The sequence below is a fragment of the Lycium barbarum genome, chromosome 4 (genome assembly GCF_019175385.1).
Source record: "Lycium barbarum isolate Lr01 chromosome 4, ASM1917538v2, whole genome shotgun sequence".
NCBI lineage: Eukaryota > Viridiplantae > Streptophyta > Magnoliopsida > Solanales > Solanaceae > Lycium > Lycium barbarum.
Window position 1 is genome coordinate 120,862,590 of NC_083340.1, and position 17,798 is coordinate 120,880,387.

General features: G+C 37.1%; 1 long non-coding RNA gene across 1 annotated transcript; it reads right to left on the reverse strand.

Annotated features, from left to right (window-relative positions):
• Positions 1 to 5,112: 5,112 nt before the first annotated feature.
• Positions 5,113 to 7,663, reverse strand: LOC132638543 (uncharacterized). Its single transcript, XR_009581789.1, has 3 exons — positions 7,481 to 7,663; positions 6,587 to 6,653; positions 5,113 to 5,506 (listed from the first exon to the last, which is right to left on the reverse strand). It is a non-coding gene; the product is annotated as an uncharacterized LOC132638543 (long non-coding RNA).
• Between the last annotated feature and the right edge of the window lie 10,135 nt (positions 7,664 to 17,798).

A 17,798-nucleotide genomic window follows, 5' to 3' on the forward strand; every position in this document is an offset into this window, starting at 1 on the left:
AAGACTTTCTATGAACCAAATGGTATGTTAACATTTATATTATGTTTTCAATGCTACAACTGACATGTTTAATTAAGTTTTCAAGTTTAATCAAAGAACCAGACATGAGTGATTACCACAAAGTTTTAAGAATGATTTTTGAAGTCACCTTAAACTCATAGAAAGGAATTTCTGACCGTTACCGAATAACTTTCACTCAGAAACTATTAGTATCAGAATAATAGGAGATTAGTGAGATCATTAATAATTCAATATGATATCAAAGGGATATGAATAAATTTAAAAATAAACAAAATATCATATTAATACCCTAGAATTTAATCCTATAACTGTGTATATATAACATTACTATTTAGAATAAAGAACAAAATAAGATAAGGAAAAATGTGTTGTGAATAGATTAAGCAGCTCACTGCGGCAGTCTCCGAATTAGCTTCTCGTCACTTGTAGGTTTTACTAGAGCATATTAATCACTGCACAGTGTACACTCTCTTGATGTTGGAAATACTTTCTATGAACCAAATATTATGTTAACATTTATATTATATTTTCAATGCTACAAATGACATGTTTAAGTAAGTTTTCAATTTTAATCAAAGAATCAGACATGAGTGATTACCACAAAGTTTTAAGAATGATTTTTGAGGTCACCTTAAACTTGTAGAAGGGTATTTCTGACCGTTAGCGAATTGCATTCACTCAGAAACTATTTGTGTCAGAATAAAAGGAGATTAGTGAGATCATTAATTCGTCCACTATGAAAAATTACCCTAGTAAGAAAATATATCTGCTATCAAAGAAACGTCGACAGTACAAGCAGATGACCCAATTGATTAGACAGAGATTAATCATCATATAAATCATATAGTGACTTTATTAAGAATAATGTCATAACATAATGGTAATTTTCAAACAAATTTTTTTAATTTTAAGCTTATGTTTAAGATTTGTCAAAAATTATTTCACTACTAAAATGTTTTTGAATAATGTTTTTAGCATTTTTCGTGTTTTAGTCTATACGTTGCGCATTCATATCTTATTTTATTTAAGTTTGGTTATAATTATTGTGAAAAGGAAAATCGTTCTCATGCTCCGTTGCATAGATGACACTTTAACTAAGTCATAGTAGGTACATGTACCACATATTGTCATGCAACGAGTAGAATCTCCCTTACTCTGTTAATTTTAGTTAAATCTACATTTGCCCATCAGTAGAGACGCATTTATTTTCCTTCAATAGTTTATTTATTTTTTCTTTTGTGGAATAATTGAAGATTCATTTTTCTCTTGTATTTCATCTTCTCTTTTTAAAAAAAATAGAGGCTTCATAGATATACAACATGGAACAAGAATTTATTTCATAACAACAACAACATACCCAGTGAATCCCACAACGTGGGGTCTGGGGAGGGTAGAGTGTACGCAGACCTTACCCCTACTTTAGGTAGGGAGGCTGTTTCCGGAATACCCTCGGCTCAAGAAAAAGCATAGGAAAGGTCAGATACGGGCAAACAATTCAAAGCAATTATGAAAATAAAAATAATGAAAGTATATAAGCCATGATAAACCAACAGATACTCGCAGAAATCAAGGGACAAAAAACTATAGAGCAATACAACTACTCGTAAGAAAGGATAAACGTGACTACCTACTAGCCTTCTACCCTAATATGAGTCCTCTATACCCTCCTATCTAAGGTCATATCCTCGGTAAGCAGGAAATGCGTCATGTCCTGTCTAATCACCTCTCCCCAATACTTCTTTGGCCTACCTCTACCTCTTCTAAAACTGTCGCTAGCCCGCCTCTCGCACCTCCGCACTGGGGCATTTGCATCTCTCCACCTCACATGCCCAAACTATCTCAGCCTCGCTTCCCGCATCTTGTCTTCCACCGAGGCTACTCCAACCTTGACTCGGATGACTTCATTCCTAATCCTATTGCTCCTAGTGTGCCCACACATCCATCACAGCATTCTCATTTCCGCCACTTTCATCTCCTGAACATGAGATTTCTTGACTGGCCAACACTCCGCCCCCATACAACATAGTTGGTCTGACCACCACTTTGTAGAACTTATCTTTTAGTTTTGGTGGCACCTTCTTGTCGCACAACACTCTGGAGGAAAGCTTCCATTTCATCCACCCTGCACCAATACGGTGTGTGACGTCATCATCAATCTCCCCATTTCCTTGTATAATAGACCCAAGATACTTGAAACTATCTTTCTTCTGTATAACCTGAGTGCCAAGCTTCACTTCCACGTCGGCCTCATGCACTATATCGCTGAACTTGCACTCTAAGTACTCTGTCTTGGTCTTACTCAACTTGAACCCTTTAGACTCCAAAGTTTGTCTCCAAACCTCCAGTTTAGCGTTAACTCCACTGCGAGGCTCGTCAATCAGGACTATGTCATCCGCAAATAAAATACACCATGACACCTCACCTTGAATTTTCCGCATCAATCCATCCATCACCAAGGAAAATAAAAATGGGCTAAGAGCTGACCCCTGGTGCAACCCCATCACCACTGGGAAGTGCTCTGAGTCTCCTCTCATAGTTCTTACCCTGGTCTTGGCCCCATCATACATGTCCTTTATCGCCATAATGTACGCCATAGGTACACTTCTAGCCTCCAAGCATCTCCATAGAACCTCTCTCAACACTTTGTCGTATGCCTTTTCTAGGTCGATGAATACCATATGCAAGTCCCTCTTCCTCTCTGTATAATGCTCCACCAGTCTCCGTACAAGATGAATAGATTCTGTAGTTAAGCGCCCCGACATGAATCCGAACTGATTCTCTAAGATAGACAGGCCTCTCCTCACCCTCATCTCCACCACCCTTTCCCACACTTTCATAGTGTGGCTTAGCAGCTTCATCCCTCTGTAGTTGTTGCAACTTTGAATGTCGCCCTTGTTCTTGTACACTAGAATCATTGTACTGCATTGCCATTCTTCGGGCATCTTAGCAGTCTTAAAGATGACATTAAATAACCGAGTCAACCACTCCAAAACCTGTCCTGCCTGCAGTCTTCCAAAATTCTCCAGGAATCTCATCGGGCCCGGTCGCTCTTCCCCTACTCATCCTATGAACAACACCCTTAACTTCCTCAACATTTATACTCCTATAATATCTAAAATCATGACACCTCTCGGAGTACTCCAAATCTCCCAACACAATGTTTTTGTCCCCTTCGTCGTTCAAGAGTTTGTGGAAGTATGACTGCCATTTCCGTCTAATGAGAGCGTCCTCCACCAATACCCTGCCATCCTCGTCCTTGATGCACTTCACCTGATCCAAGTCACGCGCCCTCCTCTCCCTCGTCTTGGCTAGTTGGTACAACTTCTTATCCCCCGCCTTTGTCCTCTAGTTCTGTATACAGGCGTTCAAAAGTTGTTGTCTTTGCCGCCGTAACCGCTAACTTTGCCTCCTTCCTCGCCGTCTTATACAATTCCCTATTCGTCCGCTTCTCCTCATTATCCTTGCTATCTACCAACTTCGCATACGCCACCTTCTTTGCTTCCATATTCTCTTAAACTTCTCCATTCCACCACCAGTCCCCTCGGTGCCGACTACGGCTACCCTTCGAGACCCCCAGCACCTCTCCAGCTGCCTCTCTAATGCAACTGGCCATCCTATCCCACATGTCGGTCGCCTCCCCACTACTCTCCCAGACTCTCATAGCCTTCAACTTCTCCCCCATCTCCAAGGCACCCGTCATAGTCAAACTCCCCCATTTGATCCTAGGCCTGTCATCCACGACCCTCTTTCTCTTCCTCATCTTGATTTCCAAATCCATCACCCAGAGCTTATGTTGGGTCATTAGGTTCTCACTCGGAATCACCTTGCAATCTTTACAAAGACCTTTATCGTCCTTTCTGAGGAGTAAAAATTCTATCTGTGTCTTAGCCACCGAACTACGAAAGGTTACCAGGTGCTCCTCCTTCTTCGGGAAACTCAAATTGGCTACCACCAGCCCAAAGGCTTTTGCAAAATCCAACAATGCAACTCCTCCTCCGTTCATGTCCCCGAAACCACAACCTCCATGCACATCGTCATATCCCTCCGAAATTGACCCAATGTGCCCATTGAAATCTCCTCCGATGAATAGCTTCTCAGTGGGCGGTATACCTCCCATCATCTCGTCCAAATCCTCCCAAAAACGTCTTTTCTCCTCCTCGCCCAAGCCCGTTTGTGGCGCGTAAGCACTAATAATGTGCAAAATAAACCCTCCTACGACCAACTTAATCGTCATCATCCTATCACTGACTCTCTTAACCTCTACCACCTGGTCTCTTAAGTCATTATCTACTTAAATGCCTACCCCATTCCTAACCCTCGACCTACATGAGAACCATAACTTATACTCTTCCACATCTTTACCCCTGGATCCTACCCATTTAGTCTCCTGGACACAAGCTATATTAATCCTCATCTTCTTAAGAATCTTAACTAGTTCGAGTCCCAATATTCTAAGACCCTACTCGCAGACTAGAGACTCTCTTAACCCACCTACCCCATCCAACCCTCACCCCTGTCCGAGAATGTGACCCTAGTCTACCATCATCTACCAAAGCCAGTAAAGCAAATATAAACTACTCAAACAAGTAGAAATCAATACTAAAACACAAGTTAGCAATAATCTAGATGAAAGTGTAACGACTACGACAAGAACGATATAAGTAATGCAAGAATGTAAATTAGCTGCAAGGATAAAAGACAGAGAATTAAAAAATAAATAAATAATAAGATAATTAAAAAAAAAAAGGCAGCTGGAGGTACCAACTCCAATTAGACAGAACCTGCTCACGTGGCTTCACTGTTCACGCCGGAAAACTCGAATTTGTCGGACCTGGATTTGCGGGCCCTAAATGGCATAAAAATGGAGCGGGGAACACCAGAGAGAAGGAATGAGAGAAGAGAAAGAAGATAGGAGAAGAAGAGGGGTGGGTGGGTGGGTATAGGGCTGCCACAAACTGTCACGACCCAACCCCGTAAGCCGTGACTAGTGCCCGATCTGGGCACCCAAACACATCTATCAAATGCTATCTCAATTTTTTATCAAACGCATTCAAGTATATAGCAGAAGCCGTCAAGGCTATATTTCAAATTTAGATAATTTCCAGAAAAATTTCGGCAGAGTTTCCTTTGTTTTACAGACTATCCAAATTAACCCTGCGCACAGATAATACCAACAATGACCACCCAGGGCCAACAAAGCAACATTTAAACATATGCGGACCGGCCGCCGCGGCGAATGGGATCGCCCAAACACAACATATACACGCATCCGTACAGAAAGACCCCAACCCACAAACATGTCTACAGACCTCTAAACAGACCGACAGAATCATATGACGGGACAGGGCCCCGCCGTACCCATGAACGAGAATATATAAATACAGTAGTGACAGACTGTACCAAAAGATGGGCTCTGAATAAAAGAGCGCTCCAAATGGCAGAAAAAAATCCTAGACGGACGGATCAGCAAACCTGTCGTCGGTACCTGCGCGACATGAAAACGCAGCCCCCGAAGAAAGGGGGTCAGTACGAAATATGTACTGAATATGTAAAGCCTGAATTACAGAAACAAAATCATAACTGGTACAGAACGTACAGAAAAAGTGAGTAGAAAATCCAAAGTATCAAATACATATTTTCAAAACATGCGGAGTGTGTACAGAAACATATGTCATATCAAATCCGGCCCCTGCCAAGGGACTCGGCAGACAGAACGTGGCCACCCTCCCGACGCTGGTGCCACAACACAGAAGAATCAGAATAGGGGCATAACCCCGTAACATAGTATATCATATCAGATGGCCATGGCAAATCATATCAGAACATGTGTACATGGCACAACATACTCCACAAACCCATGTACACGTATACCTTCCCCCTCACATCGAGGCACGGCGAACAATGCAGAGGATTACTCTTGACAACATATCCTGGCCCGGGCTCAGTGTGGGAAACATTGGGGCATCCACGAATAGAGTAGTGAGAAACTAAATGCAGTTAAAATATCATAAATATTTTCAGAGACTCGATGAGGCATATCAATGACAAACCAATTCAATGAAGTCAGACGGGATCATAATAAGTGAGTTTCGGATGTCATAATGAATTACAGAAGCATAACCTTTCTGAAGTCGTTCCGAGTGCCAAAACAATTTATAAGACTTAATGAATTATTTAAAACAATTTTTTTTTGTTTAGTAGTTAAAAGAGTAGTCAGAACATTTCTTTCCAAAAACTGCTCGAAAACGAGCCTTAAGTACAATAAGGGTAAAACCGGGACTAGTGGGCCCACCTTGGGACAAGCAAGGCGGTGGGCTCAAATTACGCATTTTAGGCTTATGGGGTCACCTACGAAGGTTCTACGGACATTTTATAACTTTTCATAAAGTTTGGGGAAGGTTTGCATAATTTTCAAGAAAGCATACAAAAAGGGTTCAATTCTATTGAATGAAAGAGGGATATTTTCAAATGCGGATTCCGATGAGCAGAATATTTTCCGAGGCTCGAATCCGATCCTAGTACACCTAGGACATGCCAAAAGAAGAAAAGGGATAGCTTTACATACCTCGAACGCACTTCCAAGATAGCCAATCTAAAGCTAATCCAAATCTACGCCTCGGGCTCCCCAAGGTCTACAATTACGCCAACGAATACCAATCATTAGCTAAGGGCACTTAAGCTATTCATTCCAAACTAATCATTAAATTCTATAGAAAATTCGGCAGCACTTCCCCTGTAAATAGGCCATCCCGAGAATTTATCTCGCTCAAAATCAACAACAACAACCACAATAACCAACCTAGTAACATTGATAACCAATTCGAAAGGCAAAATAATAATAGTAACTCTCTTTTACATCATTCAACAACTTTCATAAATTCAACTCGACGACTTACCTTCAAGCCAACATCGATGCTTATATATTTAAATACTAACCCGAATCCATACCAACAATACTTAAAGACATTCTAAGCAATTCATACAACATTTCCAACAATCCAAAATTTTTCCCTTCCTTTCCACATAATGTAACTCTTCCATTCTAAATTCACACCACCCAACTAATATCAACATTTTTCCATATTCATTAACTAACTCAAGATTACCCAAACATATTTCAATAACATTTTAAACAATATCCAAGGATTCGAACCATTCCGCCCATTTCCATATTCCATTCGAAACTTCTACAATTGCAACGAAACTACCAAATCGCATTGTTTTCTTCCAAATTCATTAATAACAACCATAGTTCACATTTAGCATCTTACTTTCATAATTGCATAAAAATTATATAAAAATCACATAATTTCTCATTCTTACTCAAAACACCCCCCTTACACGACTCAATTTATAATTCAACATCAACATACATAACCCATTTGTATTCAACACACATCTACCAAGCTATACAAGTCTAAACTACCTCCAAAACATGTAGAAAAGAATTAAATCTTACCTTAGAGACAAGCTCTAATTTTTCACCATGAAATGTCTTCAAGAAAGCCATGGCCGTGAGTTGCCATGGCTACCATGAGCTCCATCTTTTTCCTCCTCTTGATCTTCAAATCTCTCCAATTAATTGTGTAGAAGGGGGCAAAAATGGGCTGGCCGTGAACAGTGCCCGTGAACAGTGGCGGCGTGAACAGTAGCGCCGCTGTGAACAGTCGCCGTGAACAGTGCCCGAACCCCTCTCTCTCTCTAGGCTTGAGAGCCCCTCTCTCTAAAACCTAATTTGCAAGATTAATTATAGTGTAGTCATCCACTTATGCTCATTTATATAATCTTTACAAAGTGGACATGTGCCAATTTTCATGACATGTGTCCATCTTTATTCAAGGCCAACCAAATCCCGCCACGTGTCGTGGGGCCCACTTTCGATAATTAAATTAATTCCTAATCTCCAATATTAATATTTTTATGTTAAATAAAATTTATAAGCAATTTTTGTGATAATCAAAGTTGAAAATTAAAAACTCTTATTTCATGTCCGAAAATAATTCCGCCTTTAACTTGAGTCGATATAAATGTACGGGGTATAACACAAACCCTAGGAGAGAGACAACTTACCTGGAGAGGCCTCCGGGAGGTTGCTGGCCGGAGTTGGGGGGGAGGGGGTGGGAGTGAGCGCGGGGAGGTAGGGAATGGGAAGAAGGCCTTATCTTCTTAGAGAGAGAGAAAGAGCAACTAACAATACTTAAAATTACGTGTTTGAGTTAAGATTTTAAGATATATGATCATAAATTAAGTTTCAAACGTTCTAAATAAATTTCTTTTCAAGATTTGCATATTATTGCTTATCATATAACGACTTGCAGGAGGTCGGTGCCAAGCCCGACTCAAACTCAAAAGGTAAACTTCTGATATCATTCGACTCGACTACTCAATCTCATGTCATTACTAGCTCATGTGCGAATGTTGTCGTGTTTTCCAAATTCACATATTTTTAGCTCATTTATAAATTAACAACTCACTGGACAATCAGTGCAATTGTTTTCATACGCACCTAATATAGAAGTAGCAATTTCATTTAAAGAAGTACAATTTGTATCTCATGTTTGTGCTGCATAATTAATATTAATATTAAAGTGTCTTAGGCATATAATTAGATAACTTTAACAAAAATCTTTTCTTTATGAGGAAGCAAGCATGGTGTTGAATTAGCAAATACCAAAAGGATACAGGTGATTCAATAGTTTATAAACTGACGTGATTTTTTAAGCATGTAAAATAGTTACAGCTCAGCAAAAATAAAGGTTAAAAACATTTTGACATTTTTATGAATTTGTGAGCATAATTACATGTAGAAATAGATTTTTTATATTATTATTATTATTATTATTATTATTATTATTATTATTATTATTATTCATGCATAATTTCATGTGCCTGAGGTTTATGTTAGTCAAATGTGGTGATCTAAACTTAATTTTAGTCTTAATTCAAGAAGAAGAAAATTCAATAAAATAAATTGTACGAATTAATTTAGTTAATCATATATACTTTATGCTTGAAAAGATTAATTCTCAAATAACGAATTAAGACATTTTAAAGATAAACTTAATTTTTTATTTATATCACTAACTTTATTCTCAATGTTGTAAGGGTTATGTATTGTTATTCTAGTCAATTCTTTATTGGTAATGCAAAGCTAAAGTTTCTTTGTGATTCCTCTTTTTCCTCACTCATCTTTTCTCCTCTATAAAGTGCAAATGTCCCACATAGGTGGAGGAAAGTCTTTCTTTCCCCCTTATATTGAATTGTGTATTGTTGAGTTGGTGAATGGGCTAGAAAAAGAGGTGGGCCTCGCGCACATGAGAATTGGGCTCAGTAGGCAAAAGTGATGAATTTGCAACCCCCACCTGCGCGCGAGGTATACGTAAGGCCTAATTTCATTCTGGTTTTGCTAACTATTATTTTTGTTAGTTTTGAGCCTAGTCTGAATATAAGCTCTCCGAATTCGTATCTCCAGAATTAGTTGCCGAATTCATATCTCCGGAATTAACAGTTAAAGGCTCATTACTTCAGCATTAATAGCGATCTTTATTTTCTGAAACGTTGGAGACGTTACAAAATCTTATTATTAATTCCCTGAATGTTATGAGACGTTTCAGATTTAGTCGTTATCACCGCCTTTACCTTTTACCTATATAAATAGAGGTAGTGATCTCGATTTCAACACACACTAAAACAAATCATCTTCTTCATCATCAAAGTTCTTTCAATCTTTCTCTTCCCGGGCAAAATACTTTGTGCAAACTCCAAACTTCCAGCCACTAGTGCAAGTGTTTGAAAGTGTCGTGAAACCTTGGGGAGCGACCGGATTAAACGATTTGCACCGAAGTTGGCCCGAAATCGCTTTCAAGGCAGTGGCTTGCCACGACACAGTTGTGATTCAATAAGTTCTCCATTTTTCATTGTTGTTATCAATATTGTTCAATTATTTACCTACCATTTGAAAACGGTTTCTACTATATTGATCAAATGGTTATTTCCATGAACAAAACTCTTCCTGGTTTGTCAAAACTTGAACCTTTGGATGGAAACAATTTTAAACATTGGTCTCAAAAACTTTTGATTTTCTTTGAACAATTGAAAGTTGATTATGTTCTGTAAGATGAACTACATGATGATGCTCCTAACAATCCTACTGATCTTTGTAACACCACTATTGGTTCTTCTGCTACTATTTTTAATGATGATGTTGCTAAGAAGAAATTTAAAAAAGATAACAAAAAGGTTAGAGGACATCTACTGAACCATATGACTAACCCTCTGTTTGATTTATTTGTTACTAACAAGTCTGTAAGGAAATATGGGACAGTTTGGAAAAGAAATATGGTGCTGATGATGCAGGGAAGAAAAAGTATGTTGTTGGCCAACGGATTAAGTTCCAGATGGTTGACAATAAGCCAATTATGGAACAGGTTCATGAGTATGAGAACTTGACTGCAGTTGTTCTGACCGAGGGCATGAAGATGTGTGAGGTTTTTTAGGTCAATGTTTGCTTGAGAAATTCCCACCTTCTTGGAATGATTACAGGAATCAACTGAAGCATAAAAAAAAGGACTTGACTCTTCAGGAACTGATCAGTCACATGAGGATTGAGGTGGCAAACCGTCTCTAAGATAAGATGGAAGCTCTTTCCCTTAATTCTTCTAAAGCTAACCTTGTGGAAACTTCTGGTACAGTTGTGAAAGACAGGTTCAAAGGCAAACAGAAGAAAATCCCCAAAAAGGGAAATCGAAAGAAGAAGAATCACTTCAACAAGCCGGAGAGCCAAATCCAGAAGTTCAAGAGACCTTGTTTCGTCTGTGGGAAACTTGGTCACAGGGCTTCTCAGTGTAATCAAAGACAAGGACAAAGCTCGAAACAGGGAAGACAAGGTGCTGCCCAAGCTAATCTTGCTGAGGGGAGTGAAGTTATTGCTGTTGTGGTCGTTGAGGCAAATCTGGTTGCTAACAAGACTGATTGGGTGCTGGACACGGGCGCTTCAAGCATCTTTGCGCTAATAAGGACCTGCTTCATAACTTTGAGGAGTCTACTGATGACGAGTGTGTCTACATGGGTAACTCCACTACTGGTGGAGTTATGGGTAAAGGAAAAATCCTTCTTAAGTTAACTTCTGGAAAAACTTTAGCCATGAACAATGTGCTGTATGTACCCTCCCTCCGTAGAAACTTAGTTTCTGGAGCACTTCTCAACAAAGTAGGCCTTAAACTTGTTTTTGAAGCTGATAAAATTATTATTTCTCGTGGAGGAGACTTTATTAGGAAGGGGTATCTTAGTGGGGGTTTATTTGTACTGAACATTGTTCAAGAGATTATTAATAATGAAAAAGTTTCCAGTTCTGCTTATATTGCTGAGTCTGTTGATTTATGGCATGGTAAACTAGGTCATGTTAATATTACTTCTATAAAAAGACTTAGAAAAATGGAATTAATCCCTGCGGTAAAAGTTGATGAATTTTCTAAGTGTCCTGTGTGTGTAGAAGCAAAACATGCTAAGAAACCATTTAAATCTGTTACTAGTAGAAAGACAGAATTGCTTGAACTAGTATATTCAGACTTAGCTGATTTCAAGAACACAATTAGTAAAGGTGGAAAGAAGTATTACATTACTTTTGTTGATGAATTTTCTAGATACACTAAGGTATATCTTCTTAAGTCAAAATATGAGGCAGAAAACATGTTTTTGAAATTCAAAGCAGAAGTAGAAAACCAATTAGACAGAAGAATCAAGTGACTTAGATCTGATAGGGGCGGTGAATATAGTACCAATACTCTAGAGGTTTTTTGCGAGAAAAATGGTATTATACATGAAGTTAGTGCTCCCTATAGTCCCCAACAAAATGGTGTAGCTGAACGCAAAAATCGAACCCTTAAAGAAATGATGAACTCTATGCTTTTAAGTTTGGGTATGTCTGACAACATGTGGGGGGAAGTTATTTTGTCTGCATGTTATATTCTTAATAGAGTCCTCATAAGAAATTAGACAAGACTCCACAGAGTTGTGGAAAGGGTTTTCCCCCAACTTGAAATTTCTGAAAGTGTAGGGGTGTTTGGCTAAGGTTGGTCTACCTGATTTCAAACGGGTAAATGTAGGATCTAAGACTTTTGACACTATTTTTATTGGTTATGCCCGAAATAGTGTTGCTTATAGATTTATGTCTTTGAATGATTATTCTATTTGTGAATTTAGAGATGCATAATTTTTTTATCATGTTTTTCCTTTAAAAAATAATGTGCCTAGTGATGTGCAAAATAATGCTTCTACATCTATGTCTGTTAATTGTCATTCTGTGTCTTCTTCTAATGTTGTTGATGATGAGCGTGAAATTGAACTTAGAAGAAGTAAAAGACGTAGAAATGAGACTAGTTTTGGTCCTAATTTTATTACTGCTTTTTTGACTGAGAATTGTGATGTTGATGTTTTAAATGATGAATTAGTGTCTATTTACTTAATGGAGGAAGACCCTAAAAGTTAAGATGAAGCAATGAGGTCAATAGACGCTATGTTTTCGAAAGAGGCCATTAAAAGTGAATTAGACTCTATAGTTTCTAATCACACTTGGGACTTGCATGATATGCCTAAAGGTTCTAGACCCATAAGTAGCAAGTGGATATTTAAAAAGAAATTGAGACCTGATGGTACAATTGATAAATATAAGGCTAGACTTGTAATTAGGGGCTTTACCCAAAAGCAAGGTATTGATTACTTTGATACTTATTCTCCTGTGACTAAAATAGCGACCATTAGAACTCTTATTGCCTTAACCGCTATTCATAATTTAGAGGTACACCAAATGGATGTTAAAACAGCTTTTCTAAATGGTGATTTAGAGGAAGAGATCTATATGACTCAACCTGAAGGTTTTGTGGTCCCAGGACAGGAAGATAAAGTATGCAAATTGAGAAAGTCCTTGTATGGCCTAAAGCAGGCACCTAAGCAGTGGTATTAAAAGTTCAATGGCACATTAGTGGCTGATGGTTTTGTTGTTAATGCTTCTGATACCTGTGTTTATTCTAAAATGATAGGATCAGATTGTGTGATTATATGTTTATATGTGGATGACATGTTAATATTTGGTCCTAATGTGAATATTGTAAATGAGACGAAGAATTTTTTGTCTTCTAAGTTTGATATGAAAGACCTTGGAGAAGCAGATGTGATTTTAGGTGTTAAAATCAAAAGAATTGTTAACGGTTTTTCTTTGTGTCAGTCTCATTACATTGAGAAGATGTTGAAAAAGTTTGATTGCTTTGATGTTACTCCAGTGAGAACACCTTATGATTCTAGCGTACACTTGAAAAGCAATAAAGAATTTAGTGTTTCTCAAACCGAATATGCTAAAATAATTAGGAGTGTAATGTTTCTCATGAACTATACTCGGCCTGATATAGCTTATGCTGTTAGTAGATTGAGTAGATATACTCATAATCCCAGTAGTGAACACTGGAATGATTTTCATGTTTGTTAAGGTATTTGAGAGGTACTATGGATTGGTGTTTGCCTTTTAATAAATTTCCTGCTGTTTTAGAAGGTTTTTGTGATGCAAACTGGGTAACTGACAATGATGAAGTTAGCTCCACTAGTGGCTATGTGTTTACTTTGGGTGCAGGTGCTATTTCATGCAAGTCCCCAAACAGACTTGTATAGCACGTTTTACTATGGAGTCTGAGTTTATTGCTCTTGAGTTGGCAGGGCAAGAAGCCGAGTGGTTGTGAAACCTTTTGGCAGATGTGCCATTGTGGGGAAGACAAGCTTCACCAGTCTCCTTACATTGTGACTCACAAGGGGGCAATTGGGATTGCTAAGAACAGTGTATACAATGGAAAAAGGAGACATATTCGCATCAGACATGGTGCAGTTAAATAGTTGTTGAAACATGGTGTTATCTTCTTGGAATATGTAAGGTCCAAAAGAAATTTGGCGAATCCTTTAACCAAGGGTTTAGCAAGGAAAATGATCCTTGAAACGTCGAGGAGGATGGGGCTAAAGCCTATGGATTGAGGTAATATGGTGGATACCCGTTTGTGGTCAAACGAAGCCATATAAGCCATCAATAAACACTAAATTTCCTATCCCTATGGCGCGTAGTAGTGTTTATAAGGTTGAGCTTTTTGCTCTTAATGATTCCATAGCCTTAAGGTGGTCTATGAGATAGACTTGATGGAATCATTTACGTGAGTGTAAAGGTGTGGTCGCCTTTTATGAAAGACTTAGGCCATCTTTCTAAAGCACTCATTAGACCCAAGGTGTGTGCATGACCATAAAAGCACTTTTGTGAGTATCGCGGAGTTTGCATAAAACTAAGGATATAGTATGTGTTGTGAAGGTCTCAACTCATGTGTATTTAGTTCAAGAGTACTTCACTTCTTGGAGATTTGTTGTTGCCGCATTTCACTACATGTTAATTCAAATCGAAAGATATTAACACTTAAGTACATGTTCCTTCTTTTGCCCAAAAGTTATTCCTATTCTTTATCTTTGCATTAGTGGGGGATTATGAGAGTTATGTATTGCTATTCTAGTCAATTCTTTGTTGGTAATGCAAAGCCAAAGTTTCTTTATGTTTCCTCTTTTCCTTACTCATCTTTTCTCCTTACTCATCTTTTCTCCTCTATAAAGTGCAAATGTCACACATAGGTGGAGGAAAGTCTTTCCTCCTTATATTGAATTGTGTGTTGTTGGGTTTGTAAATGGGCTAGGAACAGAGATGGGCCTCGGGCACATGAGAATTGGGCTCAATAGACAAAAGTGATGAATTTTTCACCCACCCTGCGCGCGAGGTATACGTAAGGCCTAATTGCATTCCGATTTTGCTAACTATTATTTTTGTTAGTTTTGAGCCTACCCAGAATTGTCCAAATACAAGCCTACCCGAAATTGTCTGAATATAAGCTTACCGGATATATCTCTGAATTCATCTTTCCTAATTCGTATCTCCGGAATTAATTGTCGAATTCGTATCTCCAAAATTGTATCCCTGAATTCGTATCTCCGGAATTAGTTGCCGAATTCATATCTCCGGAATTAACAGTTAAAGGCTCATTACATCAGCATTAATAGCGATCTTTATTTTCTTAAATGTTGGAGACGGTACAAAATCTTATTATTAATTCCCTGAATGTTATGAGACGTTTCAGATTTAGCCGTTATCACCGCCTTACTTTTTACCTATATAAATAGAGGTAGTGATATCTATTTCAACACACACTGAAACAAATCATCGTCTTCATCATCAAAGTTCTTTCAATCTTTCTCTTCCTGGGCAAAATACTTTGTGCAAACTCCAAACTTCCAGCCACTAGTGCAAGTGTTTGGAAGTGTTGTGGAACCTTGAGGAGCGACCGGATTAAACAATTTGCACCGAAGTCGGTCCGAAATAGCTTTCAAGGTAGTCGCTTGCCATGACACAGTTGTGATTCAATAAGTTTTTCTCTCCATTTTTCATTGTTGTTAACAATACTGTTCAATTATTTACCTACAAATGCTATGTGACCAATCAATAATTTATTTTTAGTATTTATAACGCATTGTAGATATTTAAAAAGTGATGAGAGAAATTATATATAAAGAATTTCTAGACGAATAAGCGATATTCAGTTTAGAAAGATGAAGTAAGAGAAGAAGAACTAATTACATGGAAATAATGAGTTACCAGAAAATTTTAAATCCTTTTTCTTTCCACCTTTTTATCGCCCACACTAATTGAAAATTTGTCTTTTACAAGGATTTTGTCATCTTTTTCTCTCTCCAAAGATGCTAATTTATTTAATTTTGGAAGACATTTAATATACTCTGAGTTAACTTACTAAAATCCATTGCAATAATCTATTTCATAGGAAAAGCAAGATTTAATACAATGTTTAGGAAAAAAATAAAAGAAGTTATGCAAATGACTTGATCATGCAAATGAAGAAAGTTTAAACCAAACCAAAATTGGAATAAAGGGTTTTTGAAAAGAACATATATCCATGGAAAAGATCTTTAAGTGATTTCAAGTGTTTTATACCAATGACATATTTTTTAATCAAAAACATAAAATGTTAGGTTTTGATTATTTTTTATTGAAAGAAAAATATGAAGTAGGATGTATCTAGAAATTAGTAGTAGATGAGATAAATACTTCAAAAACACGTAAGTAACAGGAGGTAACATTCTCATAGAATAACTGAAAATTCAAATAAGAAAATTTTCAATATATAAAAGTAAAATTTCATTTTACACCTTTAACATTTTTACTCTCATTGTTGATTAAATTATTTACTTCTATCACTTTATGCTTATCATGAATTTATTTAAGTTTTTTATAATGTACTTTTATTTTTAAAGAATATTAGTAAAGAATTATATTTTCATCTTTGAGGATCACATAAATAATACAGTAAATTTTTTAAATGAATTTAAATTTATACTAATAATTATAACCTTATTTTAGAGTCTTACACAAATAAACGTATGAGGAGGAAACAATTATATATATATATATATATATATATATATATATATATATATATATATATATTAAAAGGGGGGAAGGCGAACGGGAACTGACCGAAAACCCGAACCGCTTGACTGACCCCTTCATAGTCCATTCATGTTGGTTGGGGATGGCTGGAACCAGTCAAAAGTGCAAATCGCCAGAAAAGGAAAAAGTGGAATCTGGAAAGGGCTCACTTGCTGCACTTCCTCCCCAAGCTCAGGTGCGGTGGCCATATATATATATATATATATATATATATATATATATATATATATATATATATATATATTAAAAGGGAGAATGATATATACACATACACACACGCACAATAAGAAACTTATTTACAAAATGTGACAAGAGTTTTCAGTTTACAAAACATATCCGAAGTTTTATAAAAGCCATATACGAATTTTTCGCTTAATGCTTAAAATTTCGTTTAACATTTCATGTATGAAAGCAACATGAAATCGATATGAAATATGTATATCTCATTCAAGGCCTAAAAATTTGGCTCAAAATTTCGTGGATGAAAATTGTATGAAATAGGTATGAAATATGTACAAATCGCTCAAGGCTTAGGATTTCTCTCACATTTTTTGTATGAAAACTGTATAAAATTAGCATAAAATATGTATGTCTCGCTCAAGGCTTAGAATTTTGGTTACAATTTCATGCATAAAATTGGTATGAAATATATATATAACTGTATAAAGTTCATGTTAGGTTTTTGGAAATCTAATACAACTACAAGAACATTGTATACAGTTGTCATACAATATCCATACAAAATTAATATAACTACAACAACATATAAAACTTCAAAAAGAATTTTCATACAAACTCAGCATACAATTATCATACAACTTTAATAATTATGAATCTCGCTTCGGAATTCACACTTCGGGTCTCACTTAGGGCTTAGAATTTCGCTCACAATTTTGTTTATAATGTACAAACGTATGAAATATGTATATGACTATATAATTTTGTATAAAGTCAATGTTAGGATTCTGAAAATCTAATACAACTACAACAACATAGTATATACTTTCATACTTCATACAAGTTTAATACAACTTAATTTTTTCAGATCTTCTTTAGACCTAAATTTTCTCTCTCACACTCCTTTTTTGGGCTCCTTCTCGACTAAGCTTCACCGTGAAGCTCTTTCCTTCTACAGTTAGCTCCACGCCGAAGAAACCAGCCGCCCGCGAACTATCACCACGCCCCTGATCATTCTTCATTCCCTTCTCTTGCTCACTGTTGTAACTTCGTCAGACAACGACAA